This window comes from Bubalus kerabau, chromosome 8 (assembly GCF_029407905.1).
Source record: "Bubalus kerabau isolate K-KA32 ecotype Philippines breed swamp buffalo chromosome 8, PCC_UOA_SB_1v2, whole genome shotgun sequence".
In the NCBI taxonomy this organism is placed as follows: domain Eukaryota; kingdom Metazoa; phylum Chordata; class Mammalia; order Artiodactyla; family Bovidae; genus Bubalus; species Bubalus kerabau.
In genome coordinates this window covers 73387898-73403653 of record NC_073631.1, presented here as the reverse complement: position 1 = coordinate 73403653, position 15756 = coordinate 73387898, and the positions used below count along the sequence as shown (strand labels likewise).

General features: G+C 42.6%; 2 long non-coding RNA genes across 2 annotated transcripts in view; one reads left to right on the top strand and one right to left on the bottom strand.

The window, feature by feature from the left end:
• LOC129659328 (uncharacterized) overlaps positions 1–2303 on the top strand; it is a 92531-nt gene extending 90228 nt beyond the window's left edge. The window contains exon 5 of the long non-coding RNA XR_008717988.1: positions 1871–2303. This is a non-coding gene — a long non-coding RNA (uncharacterized LOC129659328). The remainder of the gene's footprint in view (positions 1–1870) is intronic.
• Positions 2304–3839: 1536 nt separating this feature from the next.
• LOC129659329 (uncharacterized) overlaps positions 3840–15756 on the bottom strand; it is a 98165-nt gene continuing 86248 nt past the window's right edge. The window contains exons 3-5 of the long non-coding RNA XR_008717989.1: positions 7836–7956; positions 5545–5607; positions 3840–4245 (exon numbers count right to left, since the gene is read on the bottom strand). This is a non-coding gene — a long non-coding RNA (uncharacterized LOC129659329). The remainder of the gene's footprint in view (positions 4246–5544; positions 5608–7835; positions 7957–15756) is intronic.

Here is a 15756-nt window from a genome sequence, read left to right as displayed (position 1 = left end):
TGTAGCGCTCCAATGAGAACAAACCCTGCTTGTTTAAATCTACGTCTCCATGCCCTCCGTCTCATTTCATCCCATTCTCATCCTTCTTGTTTTTTTTTTAAGCCCTTACAGGAAACGTCACCAAAACATAAAAGATCAATAGATCATTAGGTTGTCTAATGGCGGACATTTTCCATGTGAAGCTCTGAATCAACAGAGAACAAAAGCAACTGTTCAGAACCCTCCAAAAAAAAAAAATTGCCCAGTAATTTTAAGTTAATGGGCAAGATTAATGGATTGTCATATAATATGAAGGGAAAGTATTAGGGGGGGAAAAAAAAACCCAAGTGGCTCTACAAAATTGGTTTGGAATTGGAGTCTACATGAAGACCTTTCAGCCAGAGGATTACTGTCGGTGGTGCTTGCAGCTAAGCTGTGTATTAATTTGAAAGCCATGCCTTGTATGGATACCCAGCACTTAGTGGTTGGTTTTATGTTAAAAATGCTTAGTATGAAACCTGTGCTGAAAGTTTGCCCAAACATCTCATAGTTGATTGCAAACCCGAGTGCCTGGGGGCTGTGAGCCCACACCTCAAGAATGCTGGTGATTGGGTGACAGTTTGGCTCCACACCTGGGTTTGTTGAGGCCTCTTAGCGGCTGCTGGGAATTCGCCCCGCCTGGGGCCCACCGGTCTCCCCGTCACCCCTCTGACAGATGAAAACACAACGGGGTCTGTTGCCTGACTGACACATTCCTCTCCTGTCTGCCTGTGAAAGGACTTTATTTAACCGTCCTGGAGTCGGGCTTTTGAGTGACAGATTGTGAAGGGTAAAAGTCATTCAGTTCCATTAAGCTCTGTAACTGCTCTGGAACAAAACACCTTTAAAAAAAAAGTGTCGGGGGAGAGGGGGAAAATAGAGCTGAGGAGAGTAGGGGCATGAGCTTTAGGGAGAGAAAAAGGGGATTCTTTTCAGGTTCAAAAACAATCCTTCTCTTTGCCTCTGTCTATCAATTAGGGCTGCATTCCCAGAGGGAATATGGGCCTGGCCTCATTGGTGTCATTCAGCTGCCAATCTCCTGACAGGGACACCAAAGGGCCTCATGTAGCGCTGCGGAAACTGTCTGTCAGGCCATCAGCAGCTGCTATGACGACATCACCTCCGTTTTTCTGTGTCTATTATAGAGAAAGGGGGGTTTGGGTAGGGGCTCACCCAACAGAGCCTGAGAGTCTCAGCTCCAAAGCTCATATTTTCCTTTTCCAACCCCCACATTGCCTCCATCCCAGGGTGAATTTCTTCACAAAAACAACGCCAGATTTCCTTGCCTGGCTGGGCAATGGGGGTAAATAATAATTCACCAGCTGAGGACATGGGCTTGGGTGTGAGAACGGGGTTCTGTTTCTGGGAAGACTGAAGTCCTGACTGAATACATTCAATGACTCTGGTTCAAATGAGTCCAAAGAAACTGGTGAAAGGTGGCTCAAGCCCCTGAAAGACCTCAGGCCGAGCTGTGTGAAAAGCCATGTGGCCTCCCCAGTGGTTTCCTGCCAAGCTTTAACCTTGTTTGGGTTCCTGTGGGTTTCATTCCCCCGTGAGTTCTGCTTGGAGACTGAAAGCTTCAGTGGAGCTCTAAACTCGAAGCCAAACTCAGCACCAAGCAACCACTTCCCACTTGTCTGTTTTTCTGCCTCATTCGTTGCTTTCCCCCAAGGCCAGACTCATAGGCTGACTTGGACTGGCCCCAAAGACTCCTGGCCACAGTTGATCACTCTGAAGACCCAAGACTATGAAAGAGGGGTCCCCGAGCTTTGTGGCTTGACTGGGAAAAAATCTCCCTCCTCCCTCTGACTCTCTCCCTGCTCTCCCCTCTCCCGATTCTGCATGAGAGCAGGAAGTGAATCAGAGCCTCAGTGGCGACCTGCAAAGATGCCTGATGGCTTTTCTGCGGCTTGGGATGGCTGCTGTTTCCCTGGGAGCCTTTTCACATCACAGGGAGCTACTTCCAAAGAGTAACAACAGAACAGCACTTCGTACCAAGCACAGCTGCCAAGTGTCACAGCCGGGCCATTGTGTTGCGATACTTCTGCTTCACGTCAGGAAGGAGACGACAGTACTTCACGGTTCCACATGAACTGTACAAAATGTTTAGCCAAACCCCGTAAGAACATGCACATAAAGCTGTCTCCGTGCTCCCAGGGCTGTGATGTCTCTTTTCTGTCGCTTCTTCTGTCATTCTGAAATCTCCACTGGGGTCCTGCACTTCCTGATCATAAACTCCACTAGGATGGCTAGTACACTGGTCTCTGGCATCTAGATGCTAGACCTCAGATATCTGCCACCTCCATGAGGACCATACCTGGAGAAATTCAAAATTAGCCAGGCTTTTGGCACCAAGCATATTTGCAGAGGAGCAAATGGACAGGATAAAGAGAGAGAGGAGACTAACTTGATCATAATCTTCCTGCTTGGCAGCCTCAAGAAGACACGTTCAGGAGCCAGCCCTTTGCCATCTGCAGCAGTAGAACAGCAGCAGCCAAGGGAAGCACTAACAGTTCACTAATGAGTGAATATTTCCAAATTGCTTTGCATGCCCTTCATTGTGGCTGCTGCACATTTTCATTACTGAAGAAGAGAGGAAACCAAGCTAAGGGATTGGATGGGGAGGTAGAGATATACACATCCAGCAGGCATCCCCCAAAAGCAACTTCAGCTATTGGATCCAAAGATGTTGGAGCATTTTGTTCAGGTTGAATTATCTTGAAAATACTACTTGGAGCAGCCTCCTGCAAGCAGACGCCTGGAGCTCCTGGGTGCTGGATGGTAGTGTGGATTCCCATTCAGGGGCTCCACCTCACAATCCAAGGTCCTGAAAACCCATCACTTCTCTTCATGATTTTTCACAAGGACCTCAGATCCAATATTATAAGATGCTTACATTTTTGGCTTTACCATAGACAGTGGTTTCCAAACATTTCTCAATCGAACACCCGATTGCATAAGATCTGAATATGGAATTGTCTGTGTTGGAAAGACAGCTGTCTTTGTTCACCACCTTTGCAAGGAATCCCTGACTGTTTGCACCCACCCTGGATTCTACATAGTACTCTCTGGCCTCATGCTCCAACATCTATTATATTAGCCACTGTGCACTTGCTGATTTTCTTTACATTGTGCTAGCAAAAACTAAACGATCCTTTGGGCCCTCAACAGCAGTGAGGCTGCCTTCCTTGCATATGATATCCATTGACTAGTACCATCTTTGAATTGTTTATTCTTATATTTTCCCGTGACTAGTTATACTGGGGATAACCTTAAACCAAATCTGGTACAATTCAATTTCAATGGAATAAATATTTGGAATCTAAAGCCTATTAAGTCTTTATCTATAAGTTCAGACAATTCACTCTCACCAATAGGAGGGAATTGCCCCGATTATGAATTAGTACTCCTTTTATGTCTCCTTTTATAGACATAAAAGAACAATCAAACCCATCACAAATGCCACTCATCCATCTTTCATTTTCACTTTCATGAAAACCATGAGGGCTTTCTATGTAGGAGGCACTTGATATATCTTTATGTAAGAAGCACTTGACATAAAAAATACCTAATTCCTTTCCCACACCCCAACTTGGGAAAATTCTAAAACAAGAAATATAAATGCATATCATGTCACCTTGTGCTGATGGTTACTTCTTTTAGTCTCTGTCCAGAAGTGAATAGGAAGTGGGGATTTGAATGACCACCCATAATCTTCACTGATGCCAAGCTGGTTAGCATGGCTCCAACACATTGCCTGGGATGTCGCAAAGTTCTAAAAGATCACATAGACCCATATACAAAGGTATATAAAACTCCATTATTGTGAAAATTATCTACCACTTTCTCAGCTACACATCCAGCTCTCCTGATACAAAAGATAACTTTGAAGGAATTAGGATACAAAAGTGTCAGAATAACCAAAAATAATTGACAGAAAAAATCCAATATATCAGCTTTACATAACAAACTTAGATATGAGAAGTGTATTCTTAGCACTTCAAAGAAACATTTTGGAAAAGCTCATTTGAAAAAATGAATAGAACTTCTCTATTAAAAGTTCAGAGACAGCTGTCAGATCCCAAAATAGTAATAAGGCTAAATTTTTCCAAGTTGAGATCTTGCTCCTGAAAGGTTGTTGCTGCGTTGTGAAAGACACCGGGATTCTTGGCATCCGGAGGAGAGGAATTCAATCCAGGGCCAGTGATGAGGCTTGATTGCTCAGAGCTTTTGTGTAATAAAGTTTTATTAAAGTATAAAAGAGATAGAGAAAGCGGACATAGACATCAGAAGAGGGCAGAAAGAGTGTTCCCCTGCTAGCTTTTAGCAGTATGTTATATACCTATCTGCAAGCTGTTAATTAGAGAAAGAAGGTGTCTTAAAACTCAGAGTGGCACCAGGCCCCTCACCCACAACATACATTTCGAGGTAACATTGGCACATGGTGAGTCATCCAGGGCCATAAAACAATTGACATGAATCTTGAAGTAAGGCAGGTTTCCAAGTAAAGATATAGTTTCATTAACACAGATTAGGAGAACATATATGAGTAAAACGTACTGGTTTGTTGAGCCTTTCTCGATTCTGAGTCTTAAGCTGAATGGACTTGAAAAAAAACAGAGTCTAGGGTAAATACACAGTTCATTAACATAGCCTAAGAAAAGCATTTCCATAAGAAAAACACATTGGTTAGCTCAAGGTTTGAGAAAAGTTAAGTTCTGGTGGAACCAGGTGTCATCATGGCAACACAGAATTTTAAGAGAAACCTTTAAAATTTGTATAGATAGATAAATAGTGAAGTCGCTGAGTCGTGTCCGACTCTGCAACCCCATGGACAGTAGCCAACCAGGCTCCTTCGTCCGTGGGATTTTCCAGGCAAGAATACTGGAGTGGGTTGCCATTTTCTTCTCCAGAGGATCTTCCTGACCCAGGGATCGAACCTGGGTCTCCCACATTGTAGGCAGACGCTTTACCATCTGAGCCACCAAGGAAGTCAAAATTTATATAGAGAAGAGAAAAATCTTCTAACACTTGCAGCCTATTTTCTCCATTTGGAGACCCCCCCTAGCCTTCCTGCTTGTTACCCTCTCACTCCTCAACAGTATCTTAGACTAAGGATTAAAGATACACAGATACACTAATTTTTTTTTTTTTTTTTTTTTTTTACTCTCCTAGACCCTCTGGACTATAATACAAAATTACTTAACTAGAATAACCATGATCTAGGAGAAAACTGTTTTTTTAAAAAAAGGAACTTAGCTAAGAAAAGTCAATCTAAAAGTAAAATTAACCCAAGTTGAGAGAACTGAGCATTGCATGGACTATAAATTTAATCAAAATATTTAGGGTTTGTCTTGTTTCTTTTATATGATAGACTACTTTTAAAAAAATTGTGCCCTTTAACTTTCAACACCTGTTTTTTCTTAGAGACAGAAGGAGAAGGAATGGAAAAAAATAGGATAGAACAAAGGAAGAGGTAAGCAAGAAAGATGGCTAAACGTGTTACTAAGTTTAATAATGACTCACCCCTGAAATGTCCATTCATCAGCTGCGTTAAGGAAGCCACAGAGCCCAAAAGATGAATGGGAGCTGTAGGAAAGCAAGCCAGTCACAGATGACTTTCTTCAATCTGTTGACATTTGATTAACATTTGAACTAAGTAACGAGAAAAGGTTGATCTTGCTCCAAAGTGAAGTTGGGCATCATGGTGCTCCATTGCCTGAAGGAACTTGTTACCAAACAACTCCTGTCCCATCATCTTTTTTTCTAACTTGTAGCCTTTATTGCTTTTTATGTGTTTAGAAACTGAAGCACTTTGTACTAAAATGCTGTTTAATCATTTGTAAAAAGAAAAAAAAGCAAATTCTCACAAAGCACAGTGCCTTCTGCTGTCCTGGGAAAGCATGCCTTTAATTGGAACCAAAAGTCTAGCTTTGTTTGTATGTTGAAAATGAATGTATTTCATTCCATTTCACACTTTTTTATTATAATTTTATAGGGAGTAATATTAAAGAAGTTTTGGCAGAAGATTTTTGTTTTAAAATGTGGTTCCAAGAGCCAAAACTCAGTTTTCTTACCCTTCCCCATTTGTTTCTCTCTGATGGCATTGACAAATTCACAGTGCAAAGCAGCCAATTCTTATTCCTTGCTGGAACCTTTTTGTCTTTCCAGGGAAAGGAGAACTTTTTCTTCTAAGACTGTGAAGATGAAAGAATCAAAAGAATCTGCTTCATCTTGGTTTTCATTTGTTCAATACACTTGTTCAGAATATTTTAAATGCCCGCTTTTCCAAAAGAATTGGATCTGATCTATTTCATAGTCATTTTACAGGTGAAGAGAGAACATGGAATTCAACCAAAAGGTTAAGTGAGACTGGTATAAGCCACAGACAAAATCATGATGCTAAAAGATGTCATTCCTTTCTTTTTAAGGGTCTCTCTTACCAAGGACGACGTGGTTAAGCCACTGTCTCTCTCTGATTCTTAACTACACAACATAAGTAATATTTCATATCAGTCGTGCCATGACAGAATATACTTGTGGCCTTTCTGTAAATTCCTGATAAAGATCTTCCATCTTTGGTTTTGATTTATCTCCTGGTTTCTTCCATGACCCAGGCCATTGGGAAAATCAAAATCCAAGCTGAGAGCCAACCAAGAATTTAAAACCAACTTCTTCAATTGGACAAGTTTATGAACATCAAGCAAATTAAAACTTTTATTCAATTCTTTTAGATGTACATTTCATTAAAACTGAGTTTCTTCTACTTTACATTGTTGAAATGCTTTTATAATTGGCCATTTTTCAACAACAGTCACACTCATGTCCTTTTGAATAGGTGTCAGAAAACACCAGTGTGCTCTTAACATTAGTTTGACATTTACAATTCAGGCTTCTAATGTGCAGAAATGGCTTTCATGCTAGACTGATGCACTGCCTTTTCTAGATGAATGTACATTGTGGTATCTGAAAACGGTAACATGGTTAATCAGTTGCATTCTGAGCATCAGTACTTAGGTGGCGCTTTCACAATATCTGAAATAGAGTAGGATCCCTGGTATAACACAGCGGATCTCTTTGGTCACTGAGCCAATGTGCTCAGTCATTTCAGTCGTGTCCAACTCTTTGCAACCCTATGGACTGTAGCCCCGCCAGGCTCCTCTGTCCATGAGATTCTCCACAAGAATACTGGAGTGGGTTGCCATGCCCTCCTCCAGGGGGATCTTCCCCACCCAGGGATCAAACACACATCTCTTATGTAGTACATTGGCAGGCAGGTTCTTTACCACGAGCACCACCTGGGAATCCCAGGTGGGATTTACTGAGCCAATAAAGTCTTTTTTGCTTAAAGTAGTTTGAGTTTCCTGTCTGAAGTGATAAAGGGAGACAGATAATGTACATAATCACAATGCAATGTGATAAATCTTAAGGTGAAGAAAAAAACGAAGTGTTTAGGAAGCACTGAACAGACAGTATTGCTTCTTTTGGGGACTCTGGGTAAAATGACTAGGTCTGCATAGTAATCTTTAAAGAGCCTCCACCTGGACTCCACCCCCATATTCTATGATTCAGGGACATGTCAGTTCCTTAGGGCATCTCTCCCATTGTCCACGATGGCTCCACCGGGCATTGGTGTGCTCATGGCCATCTGGTCACTGGGAAAGCCCTGTTACCTTTCTCTGCCTACTTAAAGATTCCATCAGATGATTAACATGGCAGGTCATAATTTGGAAATGCAAACCCGTAGCCAGTTAGTGGAAGAAGAAATGAGCCTGCCAATCTATAATCACACCACCTGAGACACTTCCAAAACTTACCTCAGGACATCCCTGGGTCCTTAGGTAAATCCTTAGATTTGAGGCTTCAGAAAATGAATCCCATATGTGTCTTCCTCCCCGATGAGATGTACATTGATCCGGGTGAAGCATCATAGCTGTTCTATGTAAATATGAAAAGCATTTGAATATGTGCTGGTAATGGGTATCATAGGAGGGGGAATAAGAATCAGAGAAGGTTCCAGGTATTTTCATCATTCTAACAGTAGATGACAGTCTGAATTTCCTTTCCTGTAGTGCCTACAATTAGGTCATTACATATAGGTACTGAATGAACCCAGAAAATGGCTTAGTCTTTTTCCCTCAACACACAGATCCTTCAGCCAGAGAAGTATGCGGGGCCCTCCATACATCTGGACAAAAGAGGCTATTCCTTCCTCCCTCTCTCCAGGCCAACTGTACATTTTAGATGCAGTGGAAAGAAAAACCTGTCATCCATTTCTGATGGTCCTGACACCAGAGCCGTCTCAACGGAGGTATGGATTCTCACCATCCATATACTCAGTCTTTCAGTGCACCATCACTCGTATCAGATAGTGTGTCTAATATTAGTGTCACTAGATGCTTTGAACGGTGGTGTTGGAGAAGACTCTTGAGAGTCCCTTGGGCTGCAAGGAGATCCAACCAGTCCATTCTGAAGGAGATCAGTCCTGGGTGTTCATTGGAAGGACTGATGTTGAAGCTGAAACTCCAATACTTTGGCCACCTCATGCGAAGAGCTGACTCATTTGAAAAGACCCTGATGCTGGGAGGGATTGGGGGCAGGAGGAGAAGGGGATGGCACAGGATGAGATGGTTGGATGGCATCACCGACTCAATGGACATGAGTTTGGGTAAACTCTGGGAGTTGGTGATGGACAGGGACACCTGGTGTGTTGCGGTTCATGGGGTCAGAAAGAGTCGGACACAACTGAGTGACTGAACTGAACTGAACTGAATATTAGATAGTGACAATATTAGCCAGGGAACTACAAACTGAAAAAGCATTCTTTAATGCATCCCAGTATTGACCCACACAATATGACTGGCCATCCTGAAGAAAAACCATGCCCTTATTTATGTCACAGCCTCTGTGACTGTGTTGAGAGATGGCAAAGTGGGTGGGTGGCTGGCTGGGAGGATGGGGTACACCTATTAGAAGTCGGTACTATGTTAGGTTCTTGCATCTATTGTGGTTTGTTTCCATGGCCGTCCTACCATGAGAAAACTGTTTTCTCTGTCTTGCAAGGGAACTGAGGCTCAGAGACATTTGTTAACTTGTCCAAGATCTCACATCTAAGAAGCAGTGAAACCTGACTTCAAATGTGGAGGCTGTATTCTTGCCCATTATGCTCAACCACCTCCCCCAGCTTTTGCTCTTTTCCCAGGCAGGAGGCAATTCAGTCCCACAGTCCACCCAATTTCTTTTGCTTGACAGATTTTTCTTCAGGTCATCAAATAACACACACAAGGTGCTTGTAACTTAAGCTAACAATATCATTCCCAAAATGGTGTTGGAAATTTACAAAAGTCTTGTATGTCTATTTTTAGCAGATATTACATACATGAACTCAAGCTCTGAGAGCTCATGACTGTGTATATCAGGGTAAATCCCCATACATACCATCCTTTCCAAAAAAAAAAACCTTGAGAGAACATTTACCTGTCCAACAAATGTTTCTTGCTTATCTCCTACATGATACTGGAAGAATAATAAAGGTTAGGTTAATCTTTGCATTACTTTGGCAGAAACATTAACAAGCAACTCCAAACAGAGGGGAGAATAAACAAACTTCTATGATAGTACTATCAGCCAAATCCTTTGAGTGTGAAGTGGAAGAATCATAAGTACAGGAAAGAGTTTGAAAGGAAGTAGCATTTTAATTAAGGCTTGGAGATTAAGAAGAATGTTGACGACTGCAGGGGAAGAAGAAAATTCCAGGAACAGTGAACATAAAGAAAACAAGGTGTTAGGGCAAAGGCAAGTTTTCACACAGGTGATAGTCCAATGTGATTAGTAGATAAGAGATAAGAGCCTATAGAAAACTCTTAGGAGGAGCTGACAGGTGGAAGGGCCAAACCATAGAAGACCTCAGAGAGGACACCTGGTGTTTTTTTCCGTCCACCACCCCTGCTGCCTTTAGACAGCTGCTTCTCCTTCACTGCGTGTGGTCCTGGTGAGGTTGTCATCACTGAGTTCAGGCACACACATTCATGGGGGTGGGCACAGTGTTCAGGAGGAGCTAGTCAGGCCAGCAGTAATGACTGACCCAGGGGTGAGCACAAGATCCCAGCAGGATTCATGTAACTATATCAGAAGAAAGAAATGCCTGTCTCCTCCATTTCTGGATGTGGGCAGCCCATTTCCCTGTTACCTGGAAAGAGAGTGTCTATAAAAGGAAGCCACAATAATGAGAGACCTGGAGCAAGGAGGTGACAGAGGGAGACAGAGCCTACAAGGCACTGATTGAGCATCTGGATTCACCCATGCCTGAAGCTCTAGATCTCTGTCTGAATGAGCTGCTCAGTTATCTGACTCTAATGTCCCTTTTTGCTTGAGTTAGTTTGAGTTAAGAGTCCTGACTAGTACAGCTGTGAGTGCCATGCTAAAGAGTTTGAGTTTATTGAAATAAGAAAACCACTGAAAACCTTTACTTTTAAATGCTTGGAGAACAGAGACTTATACTACAGACAAAAGACTGTGGAGAGGGCTTCCCTGGTGGCTCAGTGGTAAAGAATCCGCCTGAGGATGCAGAAGACACAGGTTTGATCGCTGGACCAGGAAGACCCCACGTACCGTAAGGAAACTAAGCCCGTGCTCCACAACTACCGAGCTTGTACTCTAGAGCCCAGGAGCCCCAACTACTGAGCCCACGTGCCGAAACTACTGAAGCCTGAACATTCTAGGGCTCGTGCTGCGCAGTAAGCGAAGCCACCACAGTGAGAAGCCCATGCGCTGCGAATAGAGGAAAGCCCTCAAAGAAACAAAGAGCCAGAACAGCCAAATAAAAAAAAAAAAAAAGACTGTGGAGGGATTAAATAATCTTTCAGGAGTCAGGGGCAATAATCCACAGAACCTTCTAATTCACTATGGGAATGGAAGAAGTGAAACCCATACTACAGCCATAACAGGATGGTAAACTTTGCTATCCAGAGTGATCCAAGGATCCACACTAACTGATGACATAAGTTTGAACTATACATTTTCCTCAATATTATTAGTAAATCTGGATAGTAGCTATCTCAGCCCACAGGGTAACGATATCTCAAGGGGAACAGGTGACTTGTAAGGTCAAGGAATAGGGCCTGAAACGGCATTAGTGTAGCAAATGTGAAGCGTCTGGTTACCTCTCTGTCTGAAACCCAAGACGTCTGAAAGAAAAGAGGTGCTGAAATATCTGCAGTTGGCAGTGACATCTGAGAAAGTGGTGCTCACCCCCCATCCCACGTATGAGCACAGGGATCGTGACTTTCCTGTAAATAACTTTGAACCTTCTTCTCACCTCCAGCACTGACTTCTCTCTTGGAGAAAGAAGAAAGCTACTTTGCTCTTGGGCCTAGGCCTACAGCTTCTTGTCCCCAATAAGTGATGTTTGGCCAGTCCACACCACAAGATGAACCCTCACCAAATAGGAGCTACTCAGGGCTGGGGTCTGGCTTAAAGAACATATAAGCCCGGCAACGTGCCTCCTCAGAACTAGGAGGGCCCGCCTCTGGGGCAACTCCTTACCATGCTGATTTAAAATAGCAGCAAGAGATTTGAGGAGGTGGCACTGCCAAGTCTAAGCAGGAAGCTTCCCAGGATCCTGGGCTTTGCACTCACCACTCCTTAGCCTCCGCAGGCTCCTCCTCCCACTGCTGGAGGAGAAGCAGAAGGCCAGCCAGTTGTAACTCAGGTAGGGGAACTTTGCAGTGGAGGTCTGCAATGGAGGCTGTGGCAGGGGATGGTGCAGGCAGACCCACCAGGGCTGAGGCTCAGAGACTCCAAGCTGCCTCTTGCTGCAACAGCCCCACTGTATCTGACTAATTCCCAGACACTCATATTTCACATTTGCACAACACTAAAGTAGAGGTGTATCATATAATCAATGATTTGTCATACTTTAAAATGGGTGTCACTTTTTCCTTTCTTGATGATTTTTGAAATAATGGTGTATTTTATAATTGATGATGTTTTAGGTTCAATAAAATGCTGTATGGGAAATTCCCTGGTGGTCCAGTGGTTAGGACCCAACACTCTCACTGCTAGGGCCCCAGGTTCTATCCATGGTCAGGGAACTAAGATTCTGCAAACAGCATGGTGCAGTCATAGAAAAATAAAATGTTGTATATCAGGACCACCTACTCACCATGTAAACTAAGATTTCCTGCCCATTCCCCAAAGACATTTTACAGTCCATTGCAGCAGTGGGAACAGGAGTCACAAAAAGTGTTCCCAATACAGCAAGAGAGAGAAATGATCTAGGCATTCAGTTCCTCAGAAGTTACAACATGCAAAAGAAGGATGACCTGTGAACTATACACATTTGGCAAATGGCATACTGCTGCTTCCTATAAGAAGCCCCCAGCTCCATGTGGTGCTTCTCATCTTTTTTTTGGTGGGAGGGGGGTTCAAAAAAACAGGTGCAAAGTTTATTATTAGAGACACAGCAAAGCAAGTGGGAGAGCACAAAGACAGTTTGTTAAGACAGAAGCAAGGTAGAGATGCACACTTGGAAGAAAGGGTGGGCACCCCCACCCACCTAGTGAAGAGGAGCCTGGGTGTTTCTCATCTTGACACCTGGTTTGAGAGCAGATGGTGGCAAAGGTGGTAAAGTGATGGAGATGAGAAAATGACGGTCACAATGATGAGACCTAACATTTAGATAGAACGGAACAGCGTTCAGAACATTTTTTCAAACATCACATAATCTCAGACCCTGCTGGTATTGTTGTCTGTCTTTATAGGTGACGACACTGAAGCACGCACCTGGGTGCCTTCCCCGAGGTTGCACAGTGAATGGTAGAGAAATGACTAGATTCCTGAGACATATGATCTTTCCTATGACACTTAACCTATTCCATGAGGGGAAGGGGAAGATTTAGCCATAGGAAGACCTTTCTTCAACCCTTTCAAACTCAAGAAGTAGAATAATGATCATGATAAATCTATTTTTTACCAACATTCCAGAAAAAAAATTGTTAATAAAGACAGCGAAAAGGGGCAAAATGCCTGTTTTAAATCATGGTGTTTAAAATGATGTTTACATTAACATTGATCATTGAAATTTAATATGGTAATTTGTGCCTCAAAAGCACATTTTTCTAATTGTTAAAGTGATATAAATTTAGAAAATAATAATACGTCCAAAACTTTGAAAGTATTTGCACCACCAATTAGCCCAGCGTTGATGGGTGCCTTCAGCAAGCAATCAACATGCACACATGAACAGAAAGGCTGGGACAGAATTCTTCCCTCCTGGGAACAGACATCGCAATTACAATGGAATTAGGGGGATGAGATCAACATTTTAAAATATATCAATACTGAATAGCACAGGGGATTATATTCAATATCCTGGGATAAACCATAATAGAAAAGAATATTAAAAATAATATATACATATATATGTACAATATAACTGAGTCACTTTGCTATACAGCAGAAATCAACACAGCATTATAAATCAACTATACTTCAATAAAAAATAAAATTAAATCAATACAAAATCATAGATGATTAGCTCAAATTAGGAGGGTGGAAAGAAATATGACTGGGGTTGTCAAAGCAGGTGATTTGGAGAAAGAAGGGGTTGAAATGGGCCTTAAAGACTGATTAAGATAAATGGCAACCCACTCCAGTATTCTTGCCTGGAAAATTCTATGGACAGAGGAGCCTGGAGGGCTATAGTACATGAGATCGAAAAGAGGTGGCCATGACTGAGTGACTGAGCACAAGATCAAGCTCAGCTTGGAGGAGGAAGGGCACATTCCTCTGTCTGGTAAACAGGTGAAGAAACAGATGAAACCTTATCTAGGGCTCAGAACTTAGCAGGGTGTTCGGTGAAGGTCACTAGGGGAAATGGAGACAAACAGTAGTCTGTCCCGAGTACATGAGTACAAGCCTGGCTAGAGCAGAGGGTCTTATAGAGTAGTAAGAGAGAGATCTTTGGGCAGGTTGTGAAGTTCCTTGACAAGAAACTAAGGTATTTTAATTTTAACCTAGAAATAATGAGGAGCCACCGAAACTTGTTGAGCAGGAACTGGTGTGCAACATGTCAGTGGAGGATCCCATGGAAAATTTCTTCATGTAACCATGGGAGAGGGTCATTACGATAGACAAGACTTCATCTAAAGTGGTTTATCTAGAGATGGAGACAGTCAACTTCAATGATGGATCAATGATGGACCAGCCCTGAAGAGCAAATGGCAGAGTTTAGGCTATAAGTGGATATACAAGTAGAAATGTCCAACAGCAGGTGAACTGTGGGTCTTAAACCTGGGAGAAAGGTGAAAAGCAGACAGATAATAGATAGACAGTGCATGCTAAGTCACTTCAGTCGTGTCTGACTCTTTATGACCCCATGGACGGTAGCCAGCCAAGCTCCTCAGTCCATGGGATTCTCCAGGCAAGAATACTGGAGTGTGTTGCCATGCCATCTTCCCAACCCAGGGATGGAACCCACGTGTCTTACATCTCCTGCATCAGCAGGTGGGTTCTTTACCATTAGCACCACCTGGGAAGCCCAAATAGATAGTAGATAGAAAGAAATATAAATTTTTTAAGTTTTCCACATTGATTAATAAATTTCAACAGCTAGTTTTATGTGTGTATAGATATGAATAGATTAGACAGATGGATGGATAGATGATAGATAAGTAGATGGACAGATAGATATGTTTGGCGTCTATATTTTGTATTCTCTCCTTTCTCACTCTACTCATCTATCTCTCCTCTCTTGTCTATAGTCCAGAACCTTATCTCATTAAGTTAAGACACTGATTTTTCAAACAATGACAATATGCCACTCTAGCAACCAAAAAGATTCCAATGTAGCCTGGCTTCTGGTATGCAGGAGAGGAGTACTGAAGATAGAAACACCTGGGGAAACTGATCTGCACCACTCGTTCATTTATTTATTCATCCCTCTAGGATGTACTGAGTACTTCCACGTGCTGGCACGAGGCTCAGAGCTGGAGAGACGCAGTGAGCGGGACAGTCCTCATTTCATGTAACAAATGTTTGCCCAACACTTTCCACCTATAAAGCCCTGTGCAAAGAGCTATGTAAGTCGTGGTTCCTGACTTCAAAGGATCACAGCCTCACAAGAAAGAAAATAAACCCCTACTGGCAATATCAATATACATGAAGTCATCACCTTGCAGGGAGTACATTCACGACTCCAGTCTCAAATAAAGTGCTCCACTCCACACGCCCGGGGGGAAGCAAGGTCTGGGGAGGAAATGAAACCTTTATAACTGTCCGGAGCTTGTGGGATTAACAAGTGCTCTTGTAAAAGTAAATGCCAATGGCAGAACTGCCTATTGGCCAGCTGCCTCCTCAAAGGCATGTATGTTTATTTATTTATTTGTTTATTTACTTGCTAGATTTATCACATTTGCAGCCTGTGCCATTTGGCCTCAGGGTCAAATAAATCTCTTTTAAAACTTTACCATCACTCTTCAGCATTGTGTGCCCCTGTGTGCCCCTGACATTCCTTTCTAAAGGCTTTACAAGGACGGAATTAAATCCATTTTACAAATAAATACACTGGGAACAATAGAGTTTAAATGCACCACCAAAGGGAAAGATAAATTCCAGGAAAAACCTGGAGATAGGATGAAAGCATTCTGCAGTCCCTTTCAGAATCTTCAAAATTCCTTAAGAAAGAAAGAAAGGTAGAGGGTAGAATTCTGTCTCTCTTCTTCTTGGCACCTGTCCCTG